This window comes from Leopardus geoffroyi, chromosome A3, assembly GCF_018350155.1.
Source record: "Leopardus geoffroyi isolate Oge1 chromosome A3, O.geoffroyi_Oge1_pat1.0, whole genome shotgun sequence".
Lineage (NCBI taxonomy): Eukaryota > Metazoa > Chordata > Mammalia > Carnivora > Felidae > Leopardus > Leopardus geoffroyi.
The window spans coordinates 37,555,704-37,574,801 of record NC_059336.1 but is presented as its reverse complement, the minus strand read 5'-3'; the positions used below and the strand labels follow the sequence as shown (position 1 = coordinate 37,574,801).

The 19,098-nt window shown below is 40.0% G+C and overlaps 1 long non-coding RNA gene across 3 annotated transcripts in view; it reads left to right on the top strand.

Annotated features, from left to right (window-relative positions):
* LOC123580514 overlaps positions 1-18,631 on the top strand; it is a 155,583-nt gene extending 136,952 nt beyond the window's left edge. For 2 of the 3 annotated variants that reach the window (XR_006703339.1, XR_006703338.1), the window contains 2 exons: positions 13,068-13,174; positions 17,246-18,631. This is a non-coding gene — a long non-coding RNA (uncharacterized LOC123580514). Of the gene's footprint in view, positions 1-13,067; positions 13,175-14,870; positions 15,383-17,245 lie in introns of those variants that run through there. The other variant, XR_006703340.1, reaches the window with a different exon arrangement.
* Positions 18,632-19,098: the final 467 nt, after the last annotated feature.

The following is a 19,098-nucleotide window of genomic DNA, read 5'->3' as shown; positions in this document are numbered from 1 at the left end:
ATAATATGTTGTTGAGACCATCTTGGTGGTATATGTGACTGAATCCAGTTAAGTCCTGTACATAAGCTCTTAAGATTCTGCTGGTGATGTGTGGAAATCTCAATTTATGGCTGCTTAAAACCAGCCTCCTATGTAATTTCCCTTACTTATTAAACCTGCCACCTACCAATCTGGAGTGGTCTGCCTTTTTGTTTGGTTTCTCCTTGCCCTCCATGTAATAGGGACCAATTTATGAACCAACACAAACACAGATACTTGGTGCTCTCTGTCAATTCCAAAGGATGTTCCATATACCAAGAAATGACACTTTCATTTGATATTCATTTATTGAATATCTACTATATGTTAGATACTGTACTAGGCATGGGGAATAGAATAGCATAGCTAGCTGCTACAACAGATAAACTCCTAAATGTTTGTGGCTTAACACAATGAGAAGCCCAACGTGCATGTTCTGGGTTGAGTAAATTTCCTCCTATTTGTGACTTAGTTTCTCCCATCTTCAAAACATGGCTTCCAAGATCTTTCTCTGTTCAGTCAGTTTAAGGAAAAAGAGTGCAGAGCATTGCACATAATTTTAAATTGGCCTGTTCTATAAACAGTCTATATTACTTTTGTCCACATTCCATTGGCCAGAACTCAGTCGTAGGGCCACACCAAACTGGCTAGGAAATGTAGGCTAGCCGTGTGCCCAAAGAATTAATAAAACATACTTTTCTTCCTGCTCATTTGCCACTCACAGTATCACTGGGAGGTGGACATTAACTAGATAACATATAAAACCAATGGATAGTTTCAACTATAGCAGTTATTTTTATGGAGACAAATATGGTGCTAAAAGGGCCTACTGTTTATAGGTTTTCATCTAATTAGAGAAACCAGGAGGACTTCAGTGAGGGAACAGGTCTTGGATCTCAAGGACGGGCAGGTGAAGAAAGAAGGGAAGAGGCAAGGGCCCCAGGGAGGAGAGCCCATGGCGAGCAGGTGAGACAAGGAAACATAATGCAAAGGCTGGATGAGTCTGGAGGAACCCTAACCCATAGGGTCTGTGAGCTATTTCAGAGTCTAAATCATGTCTTATGGACAATGCATCACCACTAAAGAGGTTCAAGTAGTGCACTGACTGGTCGGATTGACCTTGTGAAAAAAAGCACTCTGGCTGCATTGTGAAAATGGGTTGGGGTTGGGATAAAAATAGATGTAGGGAGGCCTTTGGGGAGGCTGCTGTACAGCAATATGGCTTAGATGTGGGTAGTGGAGATGGAGGTGGGAAGAAGTAAAGAGACTTTAGGAGGTGAATTCAACAAAATTGGCGACAAAGTAGACTTTGCTGTTTATCTTTTTATTCCCTTTGCTGGATAGTTTGCATCTTCATAGCTTCCTTGCTCATAAATGAATTTTAAAACTGGACAATATTCGGGCACCTGGGGGGCTCAGCTGAGTGTCCGACTCTTGATTTCAGCTCAGGTCATGATCCCAGATCTGTGGGATTGAGCCTGTGTTGGGCTCCGTACTGAGTGTGGAGCCTGCTTGGGATTCTCTCTCTCTCCTTTTGCCCCTCTTTCTCACTCACACATGTTATCTCTTTCTCAAAAAATAAACAACAACAAAAACAAACAAACAAACAAAGAAACAAAAACCTGGATAATGTTGCTGGGAAGTGAAAAGCTAGTTTACATTGCCTTCAGCCAGGCTTAAGCAAAACCAAAGCAGAGAAAAAGTTGCTAGTGGCCCAATATCTTTTGTTACCTTCTTTGTCAAAACCTTCACCTTCTGCCTTTGATTCTACTCTTACATCTTGATCTCAGGGACAGAGAAAGTGAATCTGTACAACTAATTTGTTCCACGATGTATTATGTTTTCCTATGGACATTTACATTTCAGAAGAGGATTTTTAAATACCTACTTAAAGATATTAAGTCAGAGAAGTAAATAATGACACTTCGAATATGTGGGGAAATGTGGTCTTCAAATCAAGCAACACAGATACCACTTTCAGTGCCTTTAATAGAGCCATTAAATTTAGTTCTACTGGGGCCTCTTAACTCTGGTGGGAGAAATTCTTTAAAGCAGCCAAGACTTGAACCTAGAGTTTCCCCAGGATAAATGAAATATGTGCTGGCTCTGAGCTAAGATCTGCAGCTTCATTTTTCTCCTTTATAACTGGACACCACAGGGCAGAATTTGAAATCCAGAAGGATAGTCCATTTCTTGCTGAAAATATATGTATGCTAGAATTTTAAAATATTTATATATATATATACACACAAAATTACAATAAACAAAAATATGTATTCTATTTTTATATATATATAGTTAAGGAGGCCACAAACCACTCATGAAAGCTTTATTTATGGATGCCTTTCCACTGTGGTTAAGAATTTGCTGCTCTATTTGAAAGCAGATTATAGGAAATCATGTTCCTTTCTCTCTTCCTTTCCTCTTCTACAGCTAAAAATATGGGAGCAGAACTGAGGTCCTGTGAGGTGACACCTGATTTATCCCTGGATGCCTCTACATGTGTGTATGTGTGTGGGTGTGTGTCTATGTGAGTCAGGCTTTTTGCTCAGCCATCTAACCACATCAGCCCCCAAGACACCCACACTGACTTTTGAGCTGAAGTTAAGTCCCAACAAACACAGACCCTCTCGCTAGAACTAGGGGAAAGAACCAGAATTTTGTTGCTGGCAGATCCATCCCCTTGGCAGAAAAACCCCATGTGCACCTGTTCAAATCGATCTTGGGCGATTTTTAGTCTCCCAGCATTTGGCTGACATAAAGAGTGTAGTGTGATTCTTCATTTATTTTACAATTCAGTGAGCACCAAATTAAGTTTAATAGTATGATAAACACACACATGCACACATACCTCCCCATCCCCAGTTTTAAAAAAGATTTATCACATTCTGGCTAATAATAAACTTTTGATTTCAGCTCTTTTTTTTAACAGCATGAAACTATTTTAGGCCATTTAATGATTATTTAGTCATAGGATATGGAGCACTTTTTTTTTCAACTGCATCTACAGCCTGTAAGTGTTGCTTTGCATTTAGAGAAGAGTATCTATGGTGTTCAATAATCGTGAGTGTGGAGTATGTGTGAAGGTGGCAAAAATGGCACGTATCCTACAAAGTAAGTTAAAGCAGGAGAGTAAGAGGTTGGATGTTTAGGTATTTGGATTCTTGTCTTTGCCATGGGTTTTGAGAGACAGGCTGAGATGTCTTCTCCATCAGCCTGAATATTCTCTAATCCTTGACAACTGATAGCTACTTTTGAGCCTTACGCTAAAGCCAGAACAAAACTAATTTTGATTGTGACTTTGTCCAACTGCGACCAATATACGCAGTGAGTGGGTGTTCTATCCAGCCCTGACGACTATAGCCAGAAAATATCCCCTCCCATTCCCAGTCCTCTCTCATCCAATATATGCCTGAAAGAGGGTTTAGAACATTGGCACCCATATCCTGGGGGGTGGAGGAGAGACTATTTGTTTGATTAGGGCAGTAATGGAAAGGACAAGGAGGAAAATGAAATGAAATTGCTCTATTTGAATATCCCAACCGTTATTAATTATAGAGTACTTAATAAAAATGCAGCTCCCCGGTTAAGAGTTTTGTGGTATGGAAGATTGATGCATTAGCATCATTTGGGTTGAAGAAGTTTTTAAACTTCTTAGAACGTTTTTAAAAAATCAGAATTCTGTAAAGAATCCCATATATAGGGCAGACAAAAGAGTTACATTGGTTGACCTGATGATGAAGAGTCTGGATGCTGTTGAACCTCCCACTGGAACCCAGTTTGAGAAACAACGTGCACTTGAACCCTTTGCTTTGTAAGATCCTAGTGTCCAGGAGAGAGCAGAGAACATCCAGCTATGACGTGGGAGCAGAGGCAAAGAGGGCAGAGGAAGTGTGTCTACATGGAGCCATGACCGTTGACTACTTCTATGGCAGGGGGTTGGTATATGTGGTGGTATATTGGGCCAAGTATATATCTGGTCTTCATCAGACAAGGATTTTTCTCAGGGTACAAAGCCATCAATGGGCAAGTTCACTCCAGGAGGAGACATCAGAAATGGCACTTCTAAAATCCAGCAATATGATTTTATGGCTTCCCTTTTAGACTTTAGAATGGATCTGTGATTTGTTACTGACTCAGTTTCTCCTTCTAGCAATCTCTGATTTGCTGTTAGTGAATGAGTAATTATAACTTAAGAAGATACAAATATGGACAGAGAAGAGTCGTAATCAAAGCTAAGAAGTAACTTCACAGAATTTCAAAGCTCAGAAGCTACCCCTTGGCCACTTCTACAACACTGGTTTAAGGGTTGTCCAAAGAGCATGGTTGAGGATAACAGAATGTTATCTTCAAAAGTTTCTTTGCAAATAGCCTGTGAAATGCTTTTATTCCTGATTTGCTTTTCCTATTTTACAGCAAAAGAAGAAGCTATTTGTGACATGAGAGCATCTGTGTCACAGCATCTTAGTAATTAAAAAGATGTTTTAAAATATAGAATAACACTGATGGTAGAATAATGGCTTCTTTCAATTTTTCCCCCTGAAAACTGCTGACATGAGGATGGAGGATAAGATAGACAGTCAAGAGACCCCAACCAGGTATGTTGATAGCAGAAGCCCATGGCAAAAGACAATAAAGAGTATTGGCTAAATATGGGTACATTTGGACAAATTAAAGGGAAGATGTCACAAATACAGAAGCACTCAGATTTCAAGCAGAATGCAGAAGTCTCTGAAAATAAATTGAAGGATTCTGTGGAGGTGACAATGAAGTGGAACATGGTGGAAGTCAGAAGGCGAGAAAAGGGCAGATTCCTGAAATGTGCTACTTGACTTGATGCAGCAGTGGGTGCAGAGGCTAAGGGAAAGATAGTTTGAACATGATGCTATCTTAATATTGTTCTTTAAAAAATATTGTTCTTTGCTCTGAGCTGCATTCTTACTCTAGAGAACTAGCTAAGGCACTGTGGATTCTTGAGAGGAAGTGGCCAACAGCATCACAGCTATGCATCAGTGTTGACTACACAGCATGATGCTAACTGGGTATGTGGGTACTTGTGTATGTAGGTGGCAAGGGGAGTGGGTAGGTATTTAATGCTCATAGAAGCTTTCTAGGGCAGAAACTAGGAAATTAGTAGGAAACTATTCTAAAACAGCATGCTGAGTTTTACTCTACTGGCTGGCCCAATTTGCTATGTATTTACCTAATCATTCATTGCACATTCCTACCCTATAAAACTATCTGGATGTTTTTAAGTAAATTAGATGTTGGAAGAGAATTGCCCCCATTCAAAAATTAAGTGTAAGTCAGTTTCCACATGGAAAGCAGGCAGAGATTCATCTCATGTTAACAACTGAGTGAGCACTTGGGCACAGGCAATGTGTCAAGTTCTGTTCTAGGCACTGGGGGCATAGTGAAGCAGACAGAGAAGTCATAGCACTTACTTTTCAACAGGGTGAAATGAATGTCATTTGCAAAGACAGGTGAATAATGCTCATGGAAACTCACTCTGAAACAGAGGGCCCCTTCCAATAAATCACTACACATCTAGACACCCAAAGAAATTAAAGAGAACAGGGTAACTCACACAATAGGAGATCAAACAACAGAAGGAGGCAGAAAGCAAGCAAGTAGTACTCAAAAACTGAAAACAGAAATAGCACTATGGTTGCAAGGGTAAGGAGAGTAGAAGTTTATCTCTTACCTGCCATCCACAGGCAGAGGCAGCTGGTGATCCCCAGCCTGGATGTGGACTGTGGGGAGAAAGGGCTTTGGTGGGGCTTCCATGGGTCCTGCTGGAAGACTGAACCACCCTCAACAGAAGGAGGCTCCACTGCTGGCCTCCCTAGGGATGAGGAAGGAGCACTCTGACTGCACGTGTATGTTCATCTATGGAAATTCACTGAGCTGTGTATTAGCATTTATGCACTTTTCTGTTTGGGTGATTCACCTCAATAGAAAGTTTACTAAAAACAATTGAGCTATAGAAGCAATGATGGGAGAAGAATTAAATTCTTGGCAGAGAGAACATGAAACAGCATTATTTAACTGCTATGTTTGTATGCATACTTGGGCTGGGGGTGGGGGAGAAAGAGAGAAAAATAAAGAAGGAAAGAGAGAGAAGGAAAGTGGAAGAAGGAAGGGGGAGGGCGAGGGAGACAAATGCAGTTCTTTATTCCTAGCATAATGCATAAAATTCATGGTAAGCTGTGCTTACAAAATGGGAAGTGATAGGCATAGACATTCAGAAAAAAAAATTTTTTTTAAGTTGCAGGAAATAGAATGACTATGACAAATGAGAGGTGTCAGGTTGAATTTCTTCCATGATAAACCAGTGGCAAAAACTAGTACAAACTTTCAGGTAATGAGAGTCTGTATCTCTCAAGGGAGCCTAGAAGAGGAACTACAAAAATATTTTGTTTCTGGTATTGTCATGGAAAACACCCTAGGTGCCTTATTGCAAAGAATAATGAATCCCACTTATTAATTCATTTATTCCAGAAATACTTGTTGAGCCTTTACTGTGGGCTGGACCCTCTAGGAGATGCAGGACATGTATCAGAGAAGATATTGGCAGGAGAGAACTGATGACAATACAGAATACAGGTAGAGGAAAAGGGAGGAGATGGTGAATCTTAATCTTAGGATTAAAGGCTTTCAGAAAAGTAGGAATTGAAATATGTATAACCAGTAAAAATAATAAGATATTGGCTAGAAGAAAAAACCATATTTTTGAGAGTGCACTAGACTAAGAGAATGACATTTTGAGTATTGCATCTGTAACAAAAAGTTAAACTCAATGTTTCCTATTGTTTTGGAGCCTGATGGTATTGGCACACCATCTACATAGGACAAGTATGAGAGCCAGGAACTGTCACTACATTCCTCACTCTTACCACTTCCTCGTAAAAGGGCCAGAGCACCAGGGCCTGCCTTCCTTGCCTGATGGTTTCATCAAGCTGCTCATCCCTTCTCTACTTGCATGTATGCATAGGTTGCAAGTGCCAGGGAATTAGCCACTGCTCACCTAGAGCTGCTTCAATCAACGATAGAGTGATTGTGTGACGGTGCGTATATACCCCAGCTCCCTCACCCCCAGGTGGGGTAACTCTGAGGCCTGTGTTGTACACTGGGTCTCAGATTTTTTGCCCATAGTGGTAACTGGATTAAGAAACACACTCTGTTCTCCTCACTGTCTCTCTTCCTTTTTTCCCAATCTGTGTATACACATCTTTCACTCACACTGCCCACTGCTTCTGTGAGAACCTAAACTGAGAAAAACATGAAACTAATTTTTCAGCCCTTATCACATCATTCATAAATGGTCACAAGGAGATGTAGAGAGACTGGGAAATGCTGAGAGTGAGGATTTATATGGAGTGAATTGCTTGGAGAGCACTCCCTGCACTGCCAGGGGGAGGTAGGGATGAAGTTAAGTGAAAAGCCTGAGAAACCTGACCGAGGCCCATAGAATTTAAAGGTGGGGAGGCATAGGGATTGATGTGACTCTTAGCTGGAGAAGCAAGAGTGAGAGCTATTGAATGGAACTGGGCTAAACCTGGGCAGGCAGCCCAGGACACAGGCGAGTGTCTCCTATAGGCCAGCCATATATCCACAGGAAGGAAGCAAGACTCAGGTATTGGGGTACATAGTGGCAGTGATCCTTCCCCTCTTTGTTTTTGTATCCTTGCAGTGTGCCTTATACAGTGTCTCCTGCTGAGAATACAGTCTATTTCCCCATCCCTTGCTTCTGGGCAAGCCTCCTTGCTTCCTTCAGCCAGTAGAATCTAGCAAGAATGCCATTACACCACTTCCAAGCTTATGTCTCAGGGGCTTTAAATACTTTGACTCTCTCATGGAAACTTGCCCTGTGAGCCACATGAGTAAGAATGAGCTAGGCTGCTGGAAGATTAAAAACCACATTGACCAGAGCTGAGTCAGCCCAGTTGCTTCCACCAAATCCCTAGGCAGAGAGCAGAGCTGACCATCAGCTGACTACAGATATATGAGGGAACCTAGGGAGAGTAACAACTACCTAACCAAGCCAGATACACCCCAAATTGCTGATCCACAGAATAATAGGGTAAATAGTTAGCTGTTGTTATGAGCCACTAATTTGAGCGTTGGTTTGTTACACAGCAAATTCTTACTGATACAGAGAGTGAACATATAATATTGATTATATTGGATTTTCTTTTCTATCTGGAAAATGAGACTATTTTTAACTTTCTGAGAGTGAACTGAAAAGTATGTGATTGAGAGTGTCTGGGTTTGGGGAAAAAGGGCACTTCAGTGCTAATGTCTCACCCTCAGGTATGTCCCTACCAGTTATTTAAACTGTTGTGCAGTTTCTAGAATCTTACTGAGTTCTAAGCATTTTTACTTTATTGTATGTTTCTTGAGCCTGAGAATTATGGTTGGTCTATCTTCCCAGTGAGATAATATAACTAGCTATATTATGTATGCACGTAAATGCGCACATATGTATGTGAGAAATAACTTTGATAATTAAAAACTAGTGAAAAACATCTTCTCACCTTATCAAAACAATTTGTTTTATTTTTCCTATACAACGGTTGCCTGGAGCAGTAACATTTGCTTCACAACATAACATTTTTTAAATTGCTACTCTAATGAATGTAAAAATACTTTGAAATAGTAAAAGGAGAGAGATGCAATGTTTGGGCTAATGGGGTACATGCGAGAGATTCTCCAAGAACTTGGAAGTAAGGTAAAGACATGAAAGTACACAATCTACCCTTATTGAATTAGTGCTGGAATAGTCTCCTTCCAGACCTACACTCGACCAGTAGAACTAAAATGACTCCTGATGGAAGGAAAATACGGGTAGAGGGCTGGGCATGAAGAGAAGGTTGTTTATCAAAATCCAATATATAAAAAGGAGAAAGATGGTGAAATAAGGTAGAAATTATGAAAAGTTGGTGGGTTAAGGATATTTTGCTATTATTCATTTTCATTTGTAGCCATAGAGTTGCACATGGTATTTTTTCATGATGATGTTAATCTCTTTGTGTTGTAGCTATGTCTCATTCCCAGGCTTCATGACATTTTTTGGCTTCTGCCCTTTTCCTTTATCAGAATCATACCATATTTTATCTATTCTATTGATAGTTTTAAGGAATGAGCTTTTGAAATCATTTCTCCTTTCTTCTATTTTTCTCCATTTAAAAAATACTTCTAAATTTCCTTTTCTTGAGGCACCTGCATGGCTCAGTCGGTTAAGTGTCCAACTTTGCCCCAGGTCATGATCTGGAGGTTTGTGAATTTGAGCCCCACAACAGCCTCTGTGCTGACAGCTCAGAGCCTGGAGCCGGCTTCTGATTCTGTGCCTCCCTCTCTCTCTGCTCCTCCCCTGCTCACACTCTTATCTCTCTATCCACCCCCTCAAAATATAAATAAATAAATAAACATTAAATTTCCTTTTCTTAACTGTTGTTTAATTCGGCTTTTCACATTTAAGTTTTTAGATGAAAATTTATTTGCCAGATTTTGTTAAAATAATGAAGGCAATTAAGGCTATAGATTTTCCTCTGAATATAGCTTTAATATGTTCTATAGGCTTTGTTATGGAGAATTCTTTTTTATTGCCTTCTAGGCAGGATTTAATTTCCTTTTTAATTTCCTTTTTGATCAAAGATTACACAGAAGCATGCTGCTTCATTGTCAAGTTATTAAGATATTTTTGGTTAACATTTCATTATTTATTTCTAATTTTACTAGCTTCTGATCAGAGAATATAGTTTATGAAAGCTCTCTCCATTTACAAGTTTCTGTTGTTGGTGTTGTTGTTTTTTCTTTTTTCTTTTTGTAAGTGGCCACATATATGGCCAGTCTTTAAAAATATTCCATGAGTGGGGCACTTGGGTGGCTCAGTTGGTTAAGCATCTGACTCTTGGTTTCAGCTCAGGTCATGATCCCAGGGTCATGGGATTGAGCCCTACATTGGGCTCTGCGTTGAGTGTGGAGCCTGCTTAAGATTCTCTCTCTCCCTCTGCCCCTCTCTCCTGCTTGCACACTCTTCTCTGTCTCTAAAACTAAAATTAAAAATAAATTTTAAAAAGTGTTCCGTGAGTATTTGAAAATGTATGTTCAAAGATAAGGTTAGGTATCAACTTGTTTATTAGTTGTATATTTAATTTGTATCCCATATTTTTTGAAGTAGATCTTTCAGTTCTGAGAGAAGTGTATTGATGTTTCCACCATAATTATATTTCTAGCAAGTACTTGCTTTTAAAATAAATCTAAATATTGAGCTACTGTGGTGTTGGCTCATCCCAGTTATGACTGCTGCTTCTCCAGTTGTACCATTTGTCATTATATGTTGTCTCTTTTGATCCTATTTCGTTCTTTTACCCTTAAATTATACTTAGTTAATATTAATATTGCCATTTTTACTTCCATTTTGTTTCCATTTTCCTGGTATCTTCGCTAATTCCAGTTATCTTTATGTTACGTTAAAATTATTTTTTAAAGTGTTCTCTAATGTAACATCTGGCTGTGTTTTGTTTTGTTGCCTCTGTCTTTTCATGGTAGAATCTAATTATTTCATATTTTATGCAGTGACTGATATACCTAGTGCACACGTATGTATATGTAACATGCATGTTATATATATGCAATATATATATATTGCTTACTCTTTTTCATCTTTATAAGCTTATGAATTTTCTCATTTGTTGTTGGAATAGAGTTTTCTCAGTGCTTTTCTCAGATGGGTTCAAAGGGATATTCTTGCCAATTCTTTCCTCTCCTAAAATAGCTTTTGTTCACCCTGAGAGATCAATGATATTTAAGCTGGATATAAGTTGATTCAACTTTTATCTAATGTTGGTGATAAGACATTCTTTTATAGGGGATTTTTTCTGCCTTTAAGAGTGTTACATGTTCTTTTTCCTTAGAGATCAGGAAATATTTTTTTCATGATATACCTGTAGATATGTTTTCTTTATTCAGCTTGAATCTTAATGAGCATTTTACATTTATAGGTGTTGGGATGCAAGAGGGTCTGTACCTCTATGGGCTGCAGTGTAGAAGTAGGCAGGTCAGTACCTCCCACATCTCCCATCCCACTATAGTCTCTCACCTGAAGGAAGGAAATATCCAAATTCTTGTTCATCTCCCACTTGACCTTTTGGGAACTCAGCACATTCACACTGAGTTGACAACAACATTCCCTTAAGGGGCACAGGTCTTTGTATGCCGAGTCCCCCCCCCCCCCCCCCCACCGCCAGAATCCTGTGTTTTAGGTCCTTGACTAGGCTATGATGCGATTCTCTACTTGTTCAGCTTATGAGGTCAAAAGGCCCACACCTTTATCTGTGTTCAGGACCTCAACCAAAGCCAGAGTCGTACTGCATTCATTTGCTCTTTGGCTTGGGAGAGGCAAAGGGATTGGAACTGGGAACAGTGACCCAAGGCCACCATGCTAGGAATGCCAGGTTCCCAAGCTTCTTCCCACTTGGTTTGAATGATAGATATCGTTAGCCATTTGGGGCTAATGAGGCTGTGTGAACTAGGCCAGTGGCTTTTTAACTTCAGTGTGCATATGATTTTCCTCTGGATCTTACTAAAATGTGATACTGTTTCAGTAGGTTAGGGATAGGGCTTCAAATTCTGCATTTCTAACATACTTCTAGGAGAGACACTGACAGTCCTCCAAGCACTCTGAGTACCAAGGCCTTAGAGCCATGAAACAAATGGCTTCTATTTAATCAAAGCAGATGGTTATATTGAAAATGTAAACAAAAGGAGTTTAATACATTGTCATTAGCAGAATCTATTCATCAGTGGTGATGATTAATGTCTGGCAGGGGTGTACAACCTAATAAGATTGCATGCAATTCATAATAATTTATCATAGATCCATCAGTCAGTTTTTTCCATATCTTTGTATCATTCTCTCCTGATAAATGTTTATTCTTTTTAATCTGTGTTAAAGGTTTTCTTGGATTAAATAAGAAAAATCAGTAATTTTCTTTGTGAGATTATGTTATACATGCCATTTTGAGGAACTCTTGTTATTTGTTCATTTCTTCAACAACTATTTATTGAGCACTTATTGTGTGCCAGAGTTTACTCTAAGTATTGGAACAACATTTGACTAGATTGCATGTGCAATGGAGCTTTGTTTGTTAATTGACTGATTGGCTTTTTGGCCATTCAGTATGCATAACCCCTCTTGTTAGTGTCACCCAATTATCTTCTCAGAAGTTGCCTCCTTTTCAAGTTGGTACAGTCATGCCATGATGGTAAGAATTGTATCATGTTCTCTTACAAAGAACTTGGAGTGTTCTTTGAAAGCTTTTTCTTTAGCTTAGCTATACAATGACATCTCTTGGAGGTAGGGGCGGGGAGGGTAAAATATCAAATGTTTTGGTCCCACCTCCACGTATTCTGATTTAATTGGTCTGTGGCATGGCCTGAATATCAGGTTTTTATAAAGCTCCCCACAGTAATTTTAATATTCAGCCAAAATCAGGCAACCCCTTCCTTAGATCTTTACTCTTGTTGACCCAGTACAGTCAAGCAGTGGGACTATAACCTCAGCTTGGCCAGCCAGCCTCCCTCCCAGAACCCTGAATCTTGATAGCAGATGGAAGAACCATTCTGCACCAGCATCCAAACCCAACCATGCAGTATTCTGTACTCTGTTCTCTCTCTGCATCTGTCATTCCAAGCCTTTGAACTCCCCATACCTTATCAGTAAATAACCCTTTTGCTTAAACAGAGCAGAGTTATTTTTTATTGCTGACAGCCAAAGAATCTCAACGGAGACAATCCATGAGCTTTTCATTCCTCTGTTTAACTGCTGAGGGCCCTCAATCTATTGCGAGGATCATGGTCTCAGAACCTGGTATCGTGCTCCTTACTGCACATGAGGAAACTTTGAAGAAGACAGAAGTCAGGAGAATCTCCCAGGTTCCTATCACAGGGGTTAGGGACTTAGAATTCACATTTGTACCTTCAGGTCTGTTTCTTTGCTCATCCGATTATTACCACACTTAAATCTGTTTTTCGTTTGTTTTCAGAAAAAAATGTAAAGATGACAGAAAAGGTGTAGCTTAATTGGATGGACAAGTCAAAAATCATATGACTAAGCAGAAAACCTGGGAAATGTACCATATTACCAGACAAAGTGAGCACAGGCACCTGCTTACAGCAGAAACATGCAGAACTCTCTGTCTCAAGTATACATTAGCATGGAGACCAAACTGTAAATGGATGAAGAAGACATATGATATTATCAGTTGCTTTCTGCCATCATTATTTCAGCCTGGTGTTTCAGATCAGGTTCTCTGGAAGCACCTGATTTATTGAAGACAGGCTCCCAGGACATCCTGTGGGGAGATTAGGAAAGCAGGATGTGATGGGGCAGGGGAAATTACTGAACAACAATGTGGTCACAGCTGGAGTCTGGTCTCAGCCTGATCTCACAGGGAGCTCTGGAGTGTGAATAAAATCACAATGTTGAGGCAAGGGGGCTGGCCTTTTGTGCCCCCATATCAATCAGTCATTGGTAATTCTCTCAAGCATTTCTGGGGGAGCAGGTAAATTCTGTGCAGAAGGGGACAACCATGACTTCCTAGCAGCCAGTACTCACAGGAGCTAGAATGTGGGGGGACCTGATGGTGAAGGTCACACAACAGCATCTTCTACACCTGGATAAACATTGTTGGTTGCACACTGCCTTGGTATTTACATTTGTGAAATGCAAGAAATATTCCCATAGTGCACATAACTTCAACACTGAATTATTTTGTATATCAATAAATCAAACCATATTTCTTTCTTTGCATACCTCAAAAAATGCCTTTTTTTGTTCTTTTCTTTTAAAAAAAATTTAAACCCAAGTTAGTTAATATATAGTATAATAATGACTTCAGGAATAGAATTTAGTGATTCATCACTTACATATAACACCCAGTGCTCATCCCAACAAGTGCTCTCCTTAATGCCCATCCCCCATTTAGCCCATCCCCCACCCAACACCCCACCAACAACCCTCAGTTTCTTCTCTGTATTTAAAAGTCTCTTATGATTTGTCTCCCTCTCTGTTTTTATCTTATTTTTGCTTCTCTTCCCCTATGTTCATCTGTTTTATATCTTAAATTCCACATATGAGTGAAGTCATTTGATATTTGAGTTTTTCTGACTGACTTATTTCGCTTAGTACAATACACTTTAGTCCCATCCACATTGTTACAAATGGCAAGATTTCATTCTTTTTGATTGCCGAGTAATATTGCATTGTATGTATATACTATATATACTTAGGTAGATAGATAGATAGATAGATAGATAGATAGGGATATCTATTCATCAGTCGATGGACATTTGGGACCTTCCCATGCTTTGGCTATTGTTGATAGCGCTGCTGTTAAACATTGGGGTGCATGTGCCCCCTCAGATCAGCATTTTTGTATCCTTTGTATAAATACCTAGTAGTGCAATTGCTGGGTCATAGGGTAGCTCTATTTTTAATAAAAAAAACTCCTTCTTAATGCACTGGCTGTTGTTTAAGAACTCACCTTTATCTTAAAACTTTGATTCTAGTGGAAACGCAAGGTCTAACCAAGGAATACCACCTTGAACACTTTCATACACCGTATTTAGCAGAAAGGACATTTATTGATAAGCTAAGAGCTGAGAGATCCAGATTCCAGTTCTGCCTGTGTGGATCTTTATCAATGTGATTTTGCAAAAGTCCTTCACCCTTTCTAGGCTTCACATTCTTCATTTATAAGGGCCTGGACTCAGAGTAAATGATTTCTGAGTTACTTTGGGACTCTAAAAACTTGTCAGTGGCTGATTTGATTTCTCATTTCCTGCAGGGAGGAGGCAGAGATAATTTTTTTGTTTACAAAGAACAAGTTTTCATCTTGCAGCCTTTAATACAAAAGCAGGAGAAAGAAATGTAATCGTGCCAAGGTAACGGCAGCCTTGCTTTGTTTGGATTCGGGGTCTCTGATACGACATATTGGATGTGTCAATGGAATGTGATTTATTTTGCTTCATAACATTTGGGAACAGATATTTGGTATTTCATCCAAGGAAAGCAATTTGCAGAAACCTTTTAGAAGGTGGCTGGAGCATCAGTAATCGCTGCCATTTCTTTATGCCAACATTTCCTTAAAGCTCCACAATCTTTCATGTTAATCATCCCTCTCAGCAGGCTCCTTCTAGGGCTTTGGAGCAGGCACCCACCCCTCAGAAATGAGGTTCTATTTTTAAAGTCCACCAGCTAACAATCTCCCTATTAATCGTGTGAAATCTGCTCAGATGGCTGCTCTTCTGGGTTCTCCGTGCCCCCCTCCCCTGCTCTCAAGCCCCATCTGCACAGCCCTCCCCCGGAAGATATTTTTAGCTGTTAGCAGCTACATCCTTGAGAATCACTGGGCGGATGCTACACTTTTCTCTCAAGTAAACATTTTAGAGATTCAGGTTTTCATTCCTAATGTTTTTCGAAAAGATTAAGGATGCAGCTCCCTCATACAGGTGCCTAAAAAATTAGTTTGGACTCTGAAGCCTTTATCTACCTTGGAATCCTTCCCACTTCCAAGAAGATAAATACCCTATTTAATCAAAGGTACTTAGTCTTTTGCTTATGTGAGTCAGCGGTGACTTTGACCCATTGTTCCAGGCAGTCTCTGAAAGGCAGCCTTGGGAACTATTTTGGGAGTGGGGAAATCTGGGATCTCCCGCTTGCGCTTGTGTACATTTCCCCTAAGCATTCAAATCTGAAATCAGTAAACACAGATGCCTCTTTAGGACCACTGTGTTAGGACGCAGCAATGACGGCTTTTTAAGAGCACGACACGGTAGCCCAGGAAGCTACAATCATCACAATATTTTCAAGCATCTGTGGGAATTCCAAGGAATAAAATGAATAGCAGTACTTAACTACCCATCTTCCATAACAAAAACTGCATTGTTTAGCATGTTAATCCCTGTTTTGGTTTGCGGATTAGTCTTTTAAAATCTTTTTAAATTGGGGCTTAAACCAGGGTGACTTGGTTGGTTAAGCATCTGACTTCGCTCAGGTCATGATCTCACACTTAGCCCCATGTCAGGCTCTGTGCTGACAGCTCGGAGCCTGGAGCCTGCTTCGGATTCTGTGTCTCCCTCTCTCTCTGCCCCTCCCCCACTCGTGCTCTGTCTCAGTCTCTGTCTCTCTCTCAAAAACAAATAAACATTATTTTTTTTTAAATTTCTCTTCTTAATGTTTATTTGTTTTTGAGAGAGAGAGAGAGACAGAGCACGAGTGGGGGAGGGGCAGAGAGAGAGGGAGACACAGAATCCGAAGCAGGCTCCAGGCTCCGAGCTGTCAGCACAGAGCCTGACGCGGGGCTCAAACCCACAAACCGGTGAGATTGTGACCTGAGCCACCCACGCGCCCAAAAAATTAAAATCTTTTTAAGTAGGTTGTAGATATATGTGGAAAAAAATTCTAGGAGAAAAGGGTAAACGGTGGAAATAGTTCCCCTCTTCTATCCCATGCCTGATGTCCTTCCAAGTATTCTTGTGTGTATGTTCCTATATATTATATTACATATATAATATTGAATTATATTATATTACACCAACACATACATATACGCATTTATAAACAAGCATGTACGTAAGGTGACTCTTCATTGTTTTACCACAAATACTGTGCACATTGTTTTGCATCTTCCTCTTCTCATTAAACATTTTATCTTGGAGAACATTCTGCATCAAAACATGTAATCTGTCTCCTTTTTCATAAATGGCTGCATTATATTTCAGTACCTGAATGAGCCAGAATTTATTTAACAAATCCTGGAAACTGGCTTATAATTTGCAAAGGATACTGCAGGAGAATGAAAAGTGCTTCTTCTCTACCAGGTATCAGGTTAATCACCAGATTGGTTCCTTGGGGGCTGCTTTTTGAGTTTCTGGGAATTCTGTTTTGGGTTGGGCCACGGTCTCTTCCATTCCCATGTTCTTCCCTTTCTCTTTTGTCTACAAAACCTTCAGTAAATCCAGGTGGATTTCTGTCTGGTGATATTGTTGAAAATCAGTCCAAAATGCCTCCGGAAGGTGAGTTCTCCATAAATAAATAAATAACTCTCCCAGTGAAAAAATCCCGATTGTTTAGCTAAGATGTGTTTGTTTCTCTGGCTTATGTTTCCTACGGTCTGTATTTGACTAGTACAGCAATCTTCCATTTGTTCTTCTTGTTCAGAGCCTGTGGTATATTTTCTGTAGTCTGGACACTGTTCCAGGAACCACAGGAGAGATGCATCCTCGCAGAAGCCTTGGCATTTGTCAAAAAATGAGCAGTGTGGGGCAACAGAGCCAGGCACCCGCAGGAGCCCAGGAAGTACTGGATGGCAGCTGTTGGATGGCCCCAATGACTTTGGAAGCTCGGATATCTGTGCTGACTGCATGCACTGTCTCCCGTCTGGGGATGAAGTGAGAGGACTCTTCAATGAAAAAGCACAGCTGGCTCTGAGGTGACATTTTCTAAAGCAGCCTTGGCATACAACTCCATTTACCTGCCTTGGTTTACAGAAGGAAATGAGGCTGCTTCTACCCCACTTCCCTCAACGCATTGTAGGTCTTGAGTCTTATGTGAATTGATGTCTGGACTGACACATTTTTGGGTAGAGCATCCCCAACACACCAGCAGATGGCTGGCACACCTGTTTTCCTGAGTCTTGGTTCAAAACAAAATTCAGCATTTCACTTGTTCAGGATTTCTGTGTCACATTTTGCACCTTTCCTAGAGACTGTGCAGAAAGATAAACTGTTTGTGAACACAAATTATTGTCATTTTAAAATAATAACTTATATTAGTGTTTTTCACATTTTTCACATGACAGCTGTCTTAACTTGGGTCCTTAGAAACAAAACCTGAGGTAGGGGTTTTGTGCAAGGGATGTATGGCAGAGGGACTTGATCTCAGAAGGAACCTGCATGGGAACAAAGAGAGCAAGATGGACAGGGGAAAAGTCAGGCATGGATATAGGCTCCAGTGGACTCTAGATTGGCTTCATCTGGCTTGAAAGTTCTGAAACACAAAGTGTACCATGTAGCTGCTCCCCTTGAGGTCAGGAGCTCATCTTTTCTACTCACATGTTGGTCAATCATCATCATTTCCCGGAGGGAGGGGAAAACCTCCAAGCATTTCCAGGGGGCTCCCCAGAGGGCAGTTCTCCTGCAAAGGCCATCACTGCAAACTATTAGCAGCCAACAGTCAAAGCAACTGGAAGACAGGTGCACCAATGCTCAATGGGGTCTGAGTGGGAACGCACAGCATCACCACAACCCATTATATGTAGGTAATTACTTTGCATTGTAACTTATACACATAGATACACAAATAGAGCTATATACAAAAAAAAAAAAGAAGTTTCCCAAATAATGCTTATTTTTCTACCTGTGGGTCGATGTGAATAATTTAAATGATTTTTATTTTATTCTAGTCTATTTTAATTCATAAAAAAAATCAGTAGTCATGGCTCACTATTAGGTGGCAACCTGCAGTTTGTAAAAGCTTGATTTGTAGCTAAATACTCTTTAAAAGCCAATCATTTTTAAGTGATTTAATTAGATTTATACGATACTTCTTTTTTAAAAACTTTTTTTTTAATGTTTATTTATTTTTGAGAGCTGGAGAGACAGAACATGAATGGGGGAGGAGTAGAGAGAGAGGGAGACACAGAATCTGAAGCAGGCTCCAGGCTCTGACCCGTCAGCACAGAGCCCAACGCGGGACTCAAACTCATGAACCGTGAGATCATGGCCTGAGCAGAAGTTGGACGCTTAACCCATTGAGCCACCCAGGTGCCCCTATAATGATACTTCTAATGTCACATAACTGGAGTGATGATATAATTGATCAACCAAATTGGAACCCTTTTATTTACAATTATGCCAGAACAGCAGGCATTTACCAGGCCTGTCTGAAAAAATAAAAAATAAAAAAAACAAAAAACCCAGCATTCATATTCATGCTATTAAAAGCTACTAGAAGTATTTTTTTTAGTGAGTGCCTATGGACCACTTATTGTATACATTGATCTGACAAGAGGA